This window comes from Sciurus vulgaris (genome assembly GCF_902686455.1).
Source record: "Sciurus vulgaris genome assembly, chromosome: 11".
In the NCBI taxonomy this organism is placed as follows: Eukaryota; Metazoa; Chordata; class Mammalia; order Rodentia; family Sciuridae; genus Sciurus; species Sciurus vulgaris.
The window spans coordinates 10,797,280-10,813,579 of NC_136472.1; the positions used below are offsets into that span (position 1 = coordinate 10,797,280).

The window sequence follows — 16,300 nt, forward strand, 5'->3', positions numbered from 1 at the left end:
TACTTTTGATAGTATGGCCATTTTGACAATATTAATTCTGCCTATCCAAGAACATGGGAGATCTTTTCGTCTTCTAAGGTTTTCCTTAATTTCTTTCTTCAGTGTTTTGTAGTTTTCATTGTAGAGGTCTTTTATCTCTTTGGTTAGATTGATACCCAAGTATTTTACTTTTTTTTAGGCTATTGCAAAAGGAGTTGTTTTCCTCATTTTCCTTTCAGGTGTTTCATTGCTTGCATATAAAAATGCTGTAGATTTATGTATGTTGATTTTATAGCCTGCTATTTTGCTGAACTCGTTGATGAGGTCTAGAAGTTTTCTGGAGGAGATTTTTGGATCCTCTAAATATAGAATCATGTCATCCCCAAAAAGTGACAGCTTAAGTTCCTCTTTTCCTATTCGTATCCCTTTAATTTCTTTAGTCTGCCTAATTGCTCTGGCTAGAGTTTCGAGGACAATGTTGAATAGAAGTGATGAAAGAACACATTCCTGTCTTGTTCCCATTTTTAAAGGGAATGGTTTCAGTTTTTCTCCATTAAGAATGATGTTGGCCATGGGCTTAGCATAAATAGCCTTTACAATGTTCACCTATGTTCCTACTATCCCTATTTTTTCTAGTGTTTTGAGCATGAAGGGGTGTTGTATTTTGTCAAATGCTTTTTCTGCGTCAATTGAAATAACCATATGATTCTTATCCTTAAGCCTATTGATATGATAGATTACGTTTATTGATTTACAAATGTTGAACCATCCTTGTATTCCAGGAATGAACCCCACTTGATCGTGGTGCACAATTTTCTTATTATGTTTTTGGATACAGTTTGCCAATATTTTGTTAAGGATCTTTAAATCTATATTTATCAAGGATATTGGTCTAAAATATTCTTTCCTTGATGTGTCTTTTCCTGGTTTGGATATGAGGGTGATTATATAGATTATTATGATTATGATTATTAGCTTCATAGAATGAGTTTGGTAGGGTACCCTCCTTTTCTATTTCCTGGAATACTTTGAGAAGTATTGGAATGAGTTCTTCTTTGAAGGTCTTGTAGAACTCAACTGAGAATCCATCTGGTCCTGGGCTTTTCTTGGATGGTAGATTTTTAATGGCTTCTTCTATTTCATTGCTCAATATTGATCTGTTTAAATCATGTATATCCTCCTGGTTCAGTTTGGGAGGAGCATATGTCTCTAGAAATTTGTCAATGTCTTCAGTACTTTCTATTTTGCTGGAATACAGATTTTCAAAGTAGCTTCTCATTATGTTCTGTATCTCAGTGGTGTCTGTTGTGATATTTCCTTTTGCATCATGTATTTGAGTAATTTGAGTCCTCTCTCTCCTTCTCTTTGTTAGTGTGGCTAAGGGTTTATCTATTTTGTTTACTTTCTCAAAGAACCAACTTTTTGTTATGTCAATTTTTTGAATTGTTTCTTTTGTTTCAATTTCATTGATTTCACCTCTGATTTCAATTATTTCCTGTCTTCTACTACTTTTGCTGTTATTCTGTTCTTCTTGTTCTAGGGCTTTGAGCTGTAATGTTAGGTCATTGAGTTGTTGACTTTTCATTCTTTTCTGGAATGTACTCCATGCAATGAATTCTTCTTAGTACCACTTTCATAGTGTCCCAGAGATTTTGATATGTTGTATCATCATTCTCATTGACCTCTAAGAATTTTTTAATCTCCTCCCTGATGTTTTTTGTTATCCATGTTTCATTCAATAGCATATTATTTAGTCTCCATGTGTTGGAGTAATTTCCTTTTTTAAATTTGTCATTGATTTCTACTCTCAGTCCATTATGATCTGAAAGAACACAAGGTAGTATCTCTATTTTTTTGCATTTCCTATGGGCTGCTTTGTAGCATAACATATGGTCTATTTTCAGGAAGGTTCCATGTGCTGCTGAGAAGAAAGTGTATCTGCTCATTAATGGATGGATTATTCTATATATGTCTATTAAGTCTAGGTTATTGATTGTGTTATTGAGTTCTATGTTTTCTTTGGTTGGATTTTGTTTGGAAGGTCTATCTTGTGGTGACAATGGTGCGTTAAAGTCCCCCAGAATTATTGTGTTGTGGTCTATGTGATTCTTGAAATTGAGAAGGATTTGTTTGATGTACAGGGATGCACCATTGTTTGGGGCATAAATATTTACTATCATTATGTCTTCCTGATTTATGGTTCCCTTAAGCAGTATGAAATGTCCTTCTTTATCCCTTCTGACTAACTTTGGCTTGAAGTCCACTTTATCTGATATAAGGATGGAAATTCCTGCTTTTTTACTGAGTCCATGTGCGTGGTAGGATTTTCCCATCCTTTCGCCTTTAGTCTGTGGATGTCTTTTTCTATGAGATGAGTCTCTTGCAGGCAGCATATTGTTAGGTCTTTCTTTTTAATCCATTCTGCCAGTCTATGTCTTTTGATTGATAAGTTTAGGCCATTAACGTTCAGGGTTATTATTGAGAAATGATTTGTATTCCCAGTCATTTGGCTCATTTTTGGTTTTTAAGTTGGCTTTGTTTCTCCTTTGAGTGGTTTTTCTCTAAGGTAGTTCCTCCCTTTGCTGACCTCCATTGTTGTTTTTCATTTCCTCCTCATGGAATATTTTGTTGAGAACATTCTGTAGTACAGGCTTTCTATTTGTAAATTCTTTTAACTTTTGTTTCTCATGGAAGAATTTTATTTCGTCTTCAAATCTGAAGGTTAATTTTGCTGGGTATAGGATTCTTGGTTAGCAACCATATTTTTTCAGAGCTTGAAATATGTTGGTACAGGCCCTTCTAGCTTTTAGAGTCTGGGTTGAGAAGTTGGCTGCCATCCGTATTGGTCTCCCCCTGTATGTAATCTGATGCTTTTCTCTCACAGCCTTCAAAATCCTATCTTTATTTTGAATGTTAGGCATTTTTATTATAATGGATTATAATGGTCCTTGGTGCGGATCTGTTGTGATTCTGTGCATTTGGTGTTCTGTAAGCCTCTTGTGTTTGATTTTCCATTTCATTCTTCAGTTTTGGGAAATTTTCTGATATTATTTCATTGAATAGGTTGTTCATTCCTTTGGTTTGTATCTCTGTGCCTTCCTCAATCCCAATAATTCTTAAATTTGGTCTTTTCATGATGTCCCACAGTTCTTGGAGATTCTGTTCATGATTTCTTACCATCTTCTCTGTTTGGGCAACTTTTTTTTTAAGATTAAATATTTTGTCTTCATTGTCTGAGGTTCTGTCTTCCAAGTGGTCTAGTCTGTTTGTGATGCTATCCATTGAGTGTTTTATTTGGTTTATTGTTTCCTTCAGTTCAAGAATTTCTATTTGGTTTTTTTTTTTTTTTTTTTTTTTTGAGAATCTCTATCTCTTTGTTGAAATGGTCTTTTGCTTCCTGCAGGTGCTCTTTCAGCTTATTCATTCATTGCCTGCATTTGCTCTCTTATCTCATCCTTTGCTTCGTGAATCAACTTAATCATGTATAATCCGAAGTCCTTTTCTGACATTTCTTCTAACATACTGTCATTGGATTCTATTAATATAGAATCTAGATTTGTTTGGATCATTTTCTTCCCTTGTTTTTTCATGTTGTTCATGTATCTTCCCCTCTAGTGCTGCAGATCTGGGGTATTGCAGATTTCCCCCTATAGGTTTATAGTGGCCCAATAGGTTTCCAAAACCCTTTCTTGAAGGGGAGATCAATATTAGCAGTGCCAAAATCAGGCACTATGCAATCCTAGACCAAATAGCCCCAATGGGGACAATAACAAAAGTGTCATAATGAACAAAATGAGTTCAAATGTTATCTTCGGTAAAACAAACATGTTTACAATAATGTCTGTAGTTTCTAATGGAGGACAAAGAGGATGCAGAGGGATGAAGAATATGGCTGTTAATGGGATAATAAAAGAATATACAGAAGCTCTAGAAAATAGACAGGGTGAGAGTGTAATCAAAAGAAATCGGATGTTAGCATGTAAATAAGGGAGAAAGCAACTCTGAGGGAACAGGTAAACAAAAGGAAAAGAAAGCAAGAAACGTAAAGAAATATAAACTTAAATATTTTTTAAATGGAGAAAAAAGAAAATCTACTGTATAACAGTCATATACTAATGAAACCTCCCTGTGTTCAGTAGCCTGATGTATGAGAGGTACCTGACAATGAGCTTCAAGCCTCCAGCAGGCATCTCTTGATGGGATTTGCCCCACCTGAAGATCGGAGCTCCCGCTTCCAGGATTATCCAAGATGGCTGCTCTGGCTTCCAAATGTGTTGGCAAATGGGGAGCTGCAGCTCAGGGGTGTACGTGTTCAGCTGGAGGTCCTGGAGACAGGATGCAGTTGGTTCGGTAGTGGTCCTGGAGGTTGGGTGTGTTTGGTGTGGTTGTGGGATCCAGGAGGCCAGGTGCCATCAGTCGTTCTGGGTTCCCGGTGATAGGGCTCAGTCAGTTGGTCTGGAGATCCTGGGGGCAGCTAGCAGTCAGTTGATGTGAGGGCCCCAGAGGCAGGGAGTGATCGGTCGGACTGAGGGATCCTGGAGACAGGACTCAGTCAGTCCGGCCAGGGGTCCTACAGGGCCTGGCTGTTGTCTCAAAATGGTGGCTGCCACGAATAATCAAACCTGCAGGTACTGTAGCAGTGCGAGAATTCTCGTTTTGTGGAAGGAAAGCGTTGCGAGTTACCGTGGAAGTTCCACTGACTGAAGTCGTGGGAGATGTCCCTGATGATCAGGAGTCACACCAACATCCCCACTGGATGCCAGTTGGGTGACTGTTTGGTAAGGATCCTTACCAAAGATCCTTGGTCTGATTCTGGTAGTGTGAATGAGAAGTGCATTGCACCTGTGAGAGTGGTGTGGCTGACCAGCTGGTGGGTGTTGGAGAGTCCAGTGAGAATTTGTTTTACCACATGTATTGCCTCCCTTGTTCTCTTTGGTCTGCTTGGTCTGTTTCTCCTTACTCAGGGACAGGCTCAGGTGACTCCTCAGACTTTCCTCCTGAGTCATTTCTCTGAGGTCCGCCTCAAAGGACGAAACTTTGGTGTGGACAAGCTGAAAAAAGGTAAGTTTGCAACACTCTGCTCCACGGAATGGCCAACCTTAATGTCAGCTGGCCACCTGAGGGCACTTTCTCATTGGAAGTCATCAAAAGAGTCCGGGATGTTATCAATAGGCCTGGTTTGAAGGGGCACCCAGACCAGTTTTCCTACATATTAGTATGGCAGGCTCTGGTGGAAGACCCCCCATCATGGCTTAGTCCTTTTCTCCACAGGCTACTAAAAGCCCCAGTCAAAGCTTTGGCAATGACTACCCAGATGCCATCACCACTTCCAGCCTCTCCTGAGATTCCTGCCCCTTCCCCTGAGAAACCTGGGAAACCAGTCCTCCAAGAAGGGTCTGGTCCCTACCCATCCCTTTTAGATCTGGATTTGGAGGAAAATCCTCCACCTTATGCCCAACAGCAGCCCCAGGTCCTACCACAGGGCGCTGATTCTTCCACTTGCCCGCCAATACCCTGACCTACGGTTCTAGTGCCTTCGAGGGGACTATGTCCTCGGAGATACCGGGAGGAGAACAATGATGAGGAACCCTCCTCATCTTCAATGGGAGCCCTGATTTTATCTGTCCAGATCATAGGCAGGGGAGGAGAGGGAGGGGAATGCACCTATCAGAACTGGCCCTTCGCCTCCAGTGATTTGCATAACTGGAAGGCCCAGAATCCCCCCTTTTCTGAGGACCCCAGGAGTTTAACTGAATTGTTTGACTCCATTTTGCATACCCACAGTCCCACCTGGGATGACTGGCAGTAGCTCCTCAGAACTCTATTCACAACAGAAGAGCATGAGAGAATCCTCACAGAAGCAAGGAAGAATGTCCTTGGGGACAATGGGAGACCAACCACCCTACCGAACCTGATTGATGATCTCTTTCCCTTGAACAGACCTGAGTGGAATTTTGGGACGCCTGCGGGTAAGGACAGTCTCCGAGTCTACCACCAGACTCTTATGGCCAGTCTCCAAGTGGCAGCTTTCTGCCCTACCAATTTGACTAAGGTAAAAGCTGTAATGCAGGGGGAAAATGAAAGACCAGCCATTTTCCCTGAATGATTGTATGATGCCTTTAGACAATATACTCCCTTAGATCCTATGGTAGAGGAGAATCAATCCGCTGTAATCATGTGTTTTATAAATCAAGCTGCCCCGAATATTAGGAAAAAGCTCTATAAGCAAGAGGGACTAGGAGGAATGGTTATTCGGGATCTTATGAAGGTAGCACAATGAGTGTTCAATACTTGAGAGACCCCTGAGGAGCGGGAGGACAGAATTAGGAAAGAGAACCAGGAATTACAGGAAAGAATGAGGAAGGAAGATAGAGAGCACCAGAGTAAGGAGAACAGGAGACAACAGAGGGAAATGGCAAAGATACTGTTGGCTGTGGTGAGAGGGGATGGGAAACAAGATTTTGGGAGGAATGGTCCTAGCCGCCCTCGGCCGGACTGGGCAGAGCTGATCGGGAACAGTGCTGGTACTGCAAGGAGCACGGGCACTGGAGGCAGGAGTGTCCCAAATTACGGAAGTGGGAGAAGCCAGGAGATAAAATAGATGGTGATGCCCAAGTCCTCCTGGCAGGAATGGACAGCCACTAGGGGGAATGGGGCTCAGAATCCCTCCCCAAGTCTGGAGTAACCATATTTGTGGAGGGGAAACCAGTGGGACTTATGTTGGATACTGGAGTGCAGTATTCTGTTCTCAACAAGCCCATGGGGCCCTTGTCCCAGAGGATTAGTCTGGTTCAAGGAGCCACTGGATCCAAAGCCTATCATTGGACTAGCAAGTGACGGGTAGATCTGGGTCGACACCAGGTAACCCATTCTTTCCTGGTTATCCCGAAGTGTCTGGCTCCTCTCGGAATGGGAACTGCTAACCAAAGTGCAGGCCCGTATTCACTTTGAGCCAGGTGACATTAAGGTTACAGATAGCAAAGGGCAGCCCCTCTACGTTTTGACCATGTCTGTTGCAGATGAATTTCCCCCAGGGATGTTCTCCCCCAGGGAACTCCCCCTTCAGGCTGAGTGGCCCCCCAAGATGAGCTATTGGGTAGAGACCTTCCCACAGGCATGGGCAGAAGTGGTGGGAGTAGGGCTGGCAGCACACCGATCCCCAGTGATAGTACAACTTAAGACTACTGCACAGCCAGTCCAGATCCGGCAGTATCCAATGTCTGTGGGTGCGTAGAGGGATTGTGCCACACATCCGCCAACTCCAGGGGGTGCGAATATTGTGGCCCGGCCACTGAGCTTGGAACACCTCACTCCTTCTCCTCAGAAAGCCAGGAGGAAGAGATTATAGGCCAGTTCAGAATCTGAGAAAGGTGAATGAAAATGTTGTGGACATTCACCCTACTGTCCCCAACCCCTATACCCTGCTGAGCCACCTGCCTCCGACACATGTTTGATACATCACCCTAGATTTAAAGGATGCTTTTTTTAGCATAGCCCTGGCACCCAGCAGCCAACTCATCTTTGCTTTTGAGTGGCAAGTTGAAGATGCAGGAACCCCTGGGCGGCTTACTTGGACAAGACTTCCACAGGGCTTCAAGAATCCCCCACCCTTTTCAATGAAGATTTGAGTGAGAACTTGGGCACCTTCCGGCGGAACCACAGCTCCATCACCCTACTGCAATATGTTGATGATCTGCTTCTGGCAGCCCCCTCCATGACTGAGTGCCGAAGGGCAATGGAGGACCTCCTCCGAGAACTTGGGAGTCTTGGCTATTGGGCCAGTGCAAGGAAAGCGCAGATATGCAGGCAGACTGTTACTTACCTAGGGTACATGCTAAAGGGAGGAACAAGGTGGCTGACAGAAGCCATGAAGGAAACCATCCTAAGGCTCCCGGTCCCCACCTCAGCTTGAGAAGTCCAAGAATTTCTGGGAACCACTGGCTATTGCTGCTTGTGGATCTTAGAGTATGCGGAGTTGGCTAAACCCTTGTATGAGGCCACTAAGGACAGGACTCCCTGGTTCTGGGGGCCAGAACAACAGCAAGCATTCAAGGGGCTTAAGACCGCCCTCCTAGAGGCCCTGGCATTGGTGCTTCCAGACCCTTTGAAACCTTTCCACCTCTTCGTAGATGAGAGGAGGGGAATAGTGAAGGAAGTGCTGATGCAGCACATAGGGCCTTGGAAGCGCCCCGTGGTCTACTTGTCCAAAAGGCTAGGCCCCATTTCAGCAGGTTGGCCCCCATGTTTGAGAATCATAGCAGCAGTCGCCTTGATGGTAAAGGATGCTGACAAGCTCACCTTCGGTCAGCACTTGAAGATAGTAACCCCTCACGCCATTGATGGGATCTTGAGGAAACCCCCTGGTAGGTGGATGACAAATGCCAGACTGATTTACTACCAGGGGCTCCTGCTAGACTCCCCTCAGATCACCTTCTCTGAGCCAGCCTCCTTGAACCCAGCCACCCTGCTGCCAACCCCAAATCTGGAAGCCCCTCTACATGACTGCCAAGAGATCATGGCCGAAGTGACCCAGGTGCTCCCTGACCTGCGATACTCTGCTCTCCCCAACAGTAAGTTGATCTGGTACATGGATGGAAGTAGCTTTGTAGAGAACGGGGTGTGCCAGGCAGGAGCAGCGGTAGTGGATCAACAAGGAACTATTATTTGGAGTGCCTCCCTACCACCAGGAACCTTGGCTCAAAGGGCTGAATTGGTCATGCTAACCCAAGCCCTTGAAGGGCTGAAGGGAAGTGGGTGACTGTCTATACTGATAGCCGCTATGCCTTTGGCACTGTACATGTTCATGGGGCCATTTACCGGGAGCAAGCTTTCATTACCGCTGAAGGGAGAGGGCTGCACAACTTGAATGAGATCCAGAGGCTATTGGCAATTGTACAAAAGCCCCGGACGGTAGTGGTCCTTCACGTCCCTGGTCATCAGTCTGCCTGCACACCAGAAGCTGAAGGGAATCAGCGAGCTGAAGAAGTGGCTAGACAGGCAGCCGAAGCTACTGTGACTCTGGCCCTAGCCCTGCCAGTGCCTGAGCTCCTACGACTACCGCCGAAACCCGATTACACCCCAGAAGACCTAAAATGGATTAACCACCACCAGACCACAGGACTGGTTCCACAAGGCTGGTATCGCGACCCTGAAGGGTGACTTATCCTGCCATCAGAATTGGGACAGTTTCTCCTCACCCACCTGCATCAAGCCAGCCATCTGGGAAAAAGGAAGCTCCTGACCCTCCTGGAAACAGCCCACCTCAGTTTCCCACATCAGACAGCCCAGATCTGGTGAATTATGGGCCAGTGTGCTGGGTGCCAGGCTGTGAAACCCAGTAAGAAGGGACCCTTACATACGGTACCAGGGTATCAGGAGGGCACCAGGACGGAGCTGGGAAATGGATTTCACTGAAGTCAAGCCCGGGAGGTATGGCTACAAATACTTGTTAGTAATGGTTAGTAACCTTCTCTGGGTGGGTTGAGGCTTTCCCTACTAAGAAGGAAAGAGCTCCAATGGTAGCCAAGGCCTTACTCGAAGAGATCATACCCAGGTACGGGGTTCCTGAGATGTTAGGTTCGGATCACAGACTGGCTTTCATCAGCATAGTTCTGCAGGGACTAGCCCAGGCTTTGGGGACCAGTTGGAAGTTGAATTGTGAATACAAACCCCAGAGCTCAGGGCAGGTAGAAAGGATGAATTGGACCTTGAAGGAGACTTTGTCCAAATTGGCCATCGAGCCTGGAGGGGACTGGGTGACCCTCCTGCCTTATGTGATCTTCTGGGCTCAGAACTCACCCTATGTGAAAGGATTGATGCCCTTCGAAATTCTGTACAGATGTCCATCCCCCATAGTTGTCTGTACATTATCTGACCAAGGTACTGATATGGCTCCAAATTATTTAGCCAGTTTGAAGGCTTTATATGAGGTGCAGCATGAAATCTGGCCCCTGGTATGCTCACTTTAAGAGGCCCATGACCCCCCAAGTCCAGAACATGGCATTGTCCCAGGAGACTGGGTATGGGTAAAGAGACACCAAGCCCGCATCTTAGAGGGACATTGGAAAGGGCCTTACGTGGTTGTCTTGGTTACTCCCACTGCTGTTAAGGTTGACGACATTGGACCCTGGATGCATTACTCACACACTGGGCCAGCACTGAAGAACAGAAAGAGGCAGAGGAGTGCACAGCATAGCGGCACCCAGACAACCCTTGAAGTTGAGCTTCCAGAGGAAGGATGTGGAACACCTGACTGTTCCGAGCAATTGTCTGGCTCCCCACATGTGTAAAATACAATCCACACACCTCATTCAAAATAACTTGGAGGCAGCCTCTGGGACCAGGGCAGGGCAGCCAGAGACTTATCCAAGCAGCCCTGCTCCCTCTGGCAGCAGGCTCCTTCCACGGGGCAATGCAAGATGGCATACTAGAGAGTGACTGTATCTCCTGTCGCTCCAGAATCCAGGATTCAAGAAGGGGAGGCATTGAGAGACTCAGACTAACATAGAGCAACAGGGTGAGTCTCCCTCTCTGGGTGAAGCTCGGCCTTGGTGGTAGGCCCAGACAGGAGTGGCTTCTCAGAGCAGGTCAGGGCAGCTAGAGTCTTCCCCAGGCAGCCCTGCTCCCTCCGGTTGTGGGCTCCTTCCATGGCCAGCTTCTTGGAGCAGGCCACCCAGTGACAGCATTTCTGCACAGAGCCAGCTCCACGTCCCAGAGCCAGCAGTGAGCTCTGGCCCGCAGACTGCCTCTGGTGGCAGGCTCCTTCCAAGGCCAGCTTCTCAGTGCAGACAGCCCAGTGAGAGCCTTTCCGCACAGAGCCAGCTCCAAGCCTGGAATCAGTAGTGGGCTAGGGGCAGCTTTCTTTGGAAACACTGCATTATTAAGTTCCTCCAAGACTTCAGGCTACTGAAGGCTGGGAGGTGATATACTGGAAATGTACAGGGACACTATAAGCCAATAGAGGAAATCTGCAATATCTCAGAGTCCCACTGATATCTGACCAATATGAGAAAACAAGGGAAGAAAATGTCCCAAACAAACCTAGATACTATATCAATAAAACCCAATGATAGCACAGCAGAAGAAATGTCAGAAAGGGAGTTCAGAATGTACATAATTAAAACAATCAGGAAAGCAAACAAGGAGGTGAAAGAGCAAATGCAAACATTAAATGATCACACCAATCAACAGGTAAAAGAGCAAACATGGGAAGAAAGAGATCATTTTCAATAGTTAGAGATACTGAAAAAAAAAACAGAAATCCTTGAAATGAAAGAAACAATAAACCAAGTTAAAAACTCCATAGAAAGCATAACCACTATGATAGAACACCTGGAAGACAGAACCTCAGACAATGAAGAAAAAATATTTAGCCTTGATAACAAAGTTGACCAAACAGAGAAGATGGTAAGAAATCATGAACAGAATTTACAAGAATTATGGTATATCATGAAAAGGCCAAATTTAACAATTATTGAGATTGAGGAAGGCTTAGAGAAACAAACCAAAGGAATGTACAATCTATTCAATTAAATAATATCAGTAAATTTCCCAAATCTGAAGAATGAAATGGAAAACCAAGTACAAGAGGCCTATAGGACTCCAAACACAAAATTACAACAGACCCACACCAAGGCACATTATTATGAGAATACCTAACATACAAAATACAGATAGAATTTTAAAGGCCATGAGAGAAAAGAATCAAATTACAATCAGGGGGAAACCAATAAGAATATCAGCAGATTTTTCAATCCAGACCCTAAAAGCTAGAAGGGCCTGGAACAACATTTACCAAGCCCAAAAGAAAACAGATGCCAACCAAGAATCCTATACCCAGCTAAACTTACTTTCAGATTTGACAACAAAATAAGATCCTTCCATGATAAACAAAAACTAAAGGAATTTACAAAAAGAAAGCCAGCATTACAGAACATTCTCAGTAGAATATTCCATGAGGAAGAGATGAAAAACAACGATACAAATCAGCAACGAAAGAACTAGCCTAAAGGAATAGCCAAATAAAGAAGAAACCAAATCATGTCAAAAAACAGAAATGAGTCAAATGACTGGGAATACAAATCATATCACAATAATAACCCTGAATGTTAATTGTTGAGGACTGTCTTGGACAAGATGGCACCTGGCAGTGAGCCAAAGGGCACTGGCTACCAAAATAAGGAAGTACCCAAAAAAGGCTGCTTGCTTACTAGTTCCTTGGAGACTTATGACATATTGACACCAGGCTCTAGGATTGGCTATCTAATATCATGCCGCACGTGGACAGTTCATGATCCATATAGTGCTATGCTGACATTCCTCTGCATGCTCTCCTGCGTGAGAGAAAGCTTTGCTATAATTGGCTGATAAGCTAGGAGCCTGGTGGATGAGAAAGGGAGAGGGTAGAAGAAGGGAGACAGTGGAAGAACAAAGGAGGCAGGAAAACAGGGAGGATGCAATAAATCTCATCAACTAAAGATTGGTGGTGTCTCCTTTCTCCGTGCTGGTTCCACTGGACAGAACAAGTGGTGGCCAATATGGGGAAGTTCTTTCTCTTTCTGTGTCCTCTCAGGTAAGTAACTTAAGGTAAGCTATAGAAAAACTAAGTAACTGAAAGTAAGCTATAGGAATACTGTAGGATAACCTCCCAGAAATCTCTGGCCAGAGTGTATAAGGGGGAGGTCACAGTCCAGGTGAAGGGACCCCACATTCCTGGTGAAAGGGACCACATACCTTAGTAAAGGGAGTCTACATTACCCCAGTAAAGAGGCCACATAACCCTGGTAAAAGGAGGTCTCATAACTCCAGAATGGGGTCACAAATGTCTAGAAATCAAATGATAAGAATCATACAAGATGTATTTAAGGCTAATGACACTGCCGTGAAACAATCTACTGTGACAACACATGTAACCAGGTTGGTCAAGGTTAGACCTTGGATTTTGGAAGAGGGAGTTCTAAATATTCCACTATGGGAACATGATAAGGAGGATCTTATTAAAGCAGAAAAGCAATCACTGTTACCCAGATGTACTTTTCCCATGTGACAGCTCATTAAGGAATGTCTAATATCTAAAAAAGTTAAAACAATAACTTTAGTAAAAAAAGGAAATATGTGTCTGGAAGAGATAAAGAAACAACTAAGTGTAACTTCTCATAAAGAGGAAGAAGAGGAGGAGGGGCTTACTGGGGAGGAATTAGAAAGAGCATCAAGGACATGGTCACCCCCATCAGTTATATTGGGAAGGAATACCAATCCCTTCCTGGAGGCAGCAGCTCCCCCCAAGCAGCCTACCTCCTATATCCCCCAAGGTACCCTTGGGAGGAGTTAGCTCATGCTATAAATCAGATGGTATTTTCACCATGGGGAGAAGAAACCCCTCTTAAGGAAACCTCAGCAGTCCCACAATTCTTCCCTGTATTAGAGGACCAAAATAGACAAAGATTCCACCAACCTCTGGATTTCAAAACAGTAAAAAATTTTAAGGAGGCAGTGGCTACATACAGTCCACAGGCCCCATTTACAATTAGTATGTTGGAATCAGTATTGGGGCTAAATCTAGTGCCAGAAGATTGGAAAAGGCTATGTAAAGCTGAGCTATCAGGGGGGCAGTACCTAGTGTGGAAAACTGCATGGCATGAAGCCTCATTAGAAATGGCACGCTGTAACGCTGTCGCAGTCTTTACCCAAAGAAATGTAGAAATGCTAACAGGAGAAGGAAACTATGAAGGTGTTCAACAGCAGATTATTTATGATCCTGTGGTGTACACACCAATTGCTGCTGCTGCCAGTAAAGCCTGGAAGTTAATTCAAGGGTCAGGAGATTTACAGGGGCAGTTGTCCAAGGTGATTCAGGGAAGTAATGAACAATTTGCAGATATTGTTGATAGATTAATCCAAACTGCTGCTAGAGTATTTGGGGATTCAGAACAAACAATGCCTTTAATGAAACAATTAGCTTATGAGCAAGCAAATAGATGGTGTAAAAAAGCTATAAAACCATGGGGGGAAAAAAAAGATTTAAGTACCTATATAAAGGTCTGCAGGGATATCAATAATGCAGTCATTACAGGACAAGTTATAGCTGCTACTCTTCATGGGCCAAATCAGGGACAATCAAGAGCTAAAGGAATAATATGCTTAAAGTATGGGCAAGGAGGGCACTTCAGAAAAGACTGCCCTGAAGGACCCATAGGATTAAAGCCTAGGGGAACAACTAAGACTGGAGAACAACCAGGGACAAATCAACCTGCCCCAGGTCTATGTCCCCGGTGCTGAAAAGGAAGGCACTGGGTGAAATATTATGCATCAAGAATTGATATAGAGAGATATCCTATGCCAGCTTAGTCAAAAAATGGCCAGGGGGCCCTAATCCGGGGCCCTCAAACATACGGAGCCTTTCAGAATCCCATAGTACAGATCCCACTCACAATCCTTTCCGACTATCTCCTCGTTGTCCCGAGGAACATCAGGGAGTGGGATATTGGACCTCTGTGCCTCCGCCCAACTCATTTTAACCCCAGAAATGGGAGTACAAGTGGTTCCCACAGGCGTACATGGAACACTCCCTGAGGGCACAGCAGGATTATTTTTAGGGCAGAGTTCCACAACTCTGTCAGGATTATAAGTATTGCCAGGAGTCATTGATTCTGATTATACTGGGGAAATAAAGATTTTGTTATCCTCTCCTCGAGGGGTATCTGTTGTTTCTCCAGGAGATAAAATAGCATAAATATCGATATTGCCTAGCTATCATGGACTTTTCCCAGTTCACAAAGGACTGGAGGAAACAGTGGGTTTGGATCCACAGGATCAGGTGTCCTTTGGGCACAATCAACAAAAAATAGACCTATGCTTAAATTGAAAGTTAATGGTACTCCCATAGAGGGTCTAATAGACAAAGGTGCTGACATCTCTATTATAAGACAGAAAGACTGGAACAAATCATGGCCTATTACAGCATCCAGTACTACCTTACAGGGACTTGGATTTGCCCAAACCCCATTACAGTGTTCAGCTGTATTATCATGGAAGGACCCTGATGGGAAAAGGGGAACATTCCAACCTTATGTATTAGCTCATCTGCCTGTCACTCTTTGGGGAAGAGACACTTTAACACAGGTGGATGTTGTCATTTCTTCCTCAGTTGAGCAAAATATTTCCTGTCTAAACCCAACCGTTTTACCAGTCATGGTGGGACAAGGTTATATCCCTGGAAAAGGACTAGGAAAGAATCTACAAGGTATGATCTGCCCCATTCAAGCCGAAGGACAAACAGGGACTAAGGGGCTGGGTTTTCTGGAGGGACCACTGAACCATTAAAGATAACATGGAAATCCAATCATCCTATCTGGGTCCCCCAGTGGCCACTTTCTAAAGAAAAAATAGAGGCGGCCCAGGAAATAGTTAATCAACAATTGAAGGAAAATCATATCATTCCTTCCACTTCCCCTTGGAATACACCCATTTTTGTCATAAATAAGAAGTCTGGGAAATGGCAACTTTTGCAAGTTCTGAGAGCCATAAATTCCAGTATGCAGATACTGTGCCTGGTGCAACTGGGTCTCCCTTCATTAGTTGCTATTCCAAAGCATTATCATATCATCTCTATAGATATGAAAGATTGTTTCTTTTCCATTCTGTTCATCCTGAGGATAGCCCTCAATTTGCCTTTTCTGTTTCTTCTTTAAATAATGAAGGCCCTAATACTAGTTACCAATGGGTGGTCCTTCCCCAGGAAATGGCAAATAGTCCCACTATGTGTCAAATATATGTTGGCCAGGCAATATCACAGATTATACAAAATTGTAAAGGACATTATTGTCTCCATTATATGGATGATATTCTTTTGGCTCATAGGGAACAGGAGACCTTATTAGGGGTATTTGATTGTATTATCAAAACCCTAGAAAATTGGGGATTACATGTGACCCCAGAGAAGGTGCAAACCCACAGCCCTATTACCTTCTTAGGACATCAAATATTAGATTGATTCACCTGAAAATGACATAATTGTGGTCTTCTATATGGCTGCATACACTCAGGTGTGTATATGTAACATATTTTCTTTATTCACATGTCTGTTGATGGACACCTGGGCTGGATCCATAACTTGGCTATTGTGACTTGCACTATAGCATCTCTAATTTAGGTGACTCCAAAGAATCCATGAGATGTACATTAGTGGTATATGAGCACACCTAAAATTATCTGGCAAAAAGCTAACATTGGGTAATTTCTGACTATAATTGTTATCATTACCATCATTACTTTTCGTTTCTTCCTTTGATAATTTCTTGCGCTGGGAAGGGATGTTTTAACC

General features: G+C 44.0%; 1 protein-coding gene and 1 long non-coding RNA gene across 2 annotated transcripts in view; one reads left to right on the top strand and one right to left on the bottom strand.

The window, feature by feature from the left end:
* The window catches only part of LOC306638855, a 147,442-nt gene that overhangs the window by 113,375 nt on the left and 17,767 nt on the right, over positions 1-16,300 (top strand). The gene's annotated exons all lie outside the window — the stretch shown is intronic.
* The window catches only part of LOC306638809 (organic anion transporter 7-like), a 285,976-nt gene that overhangs the window by 48,857 nt on the left and 220,819 nt on the right, over positions 1-16,300 (bottom strand). The window lies entirely within an intron of this gene.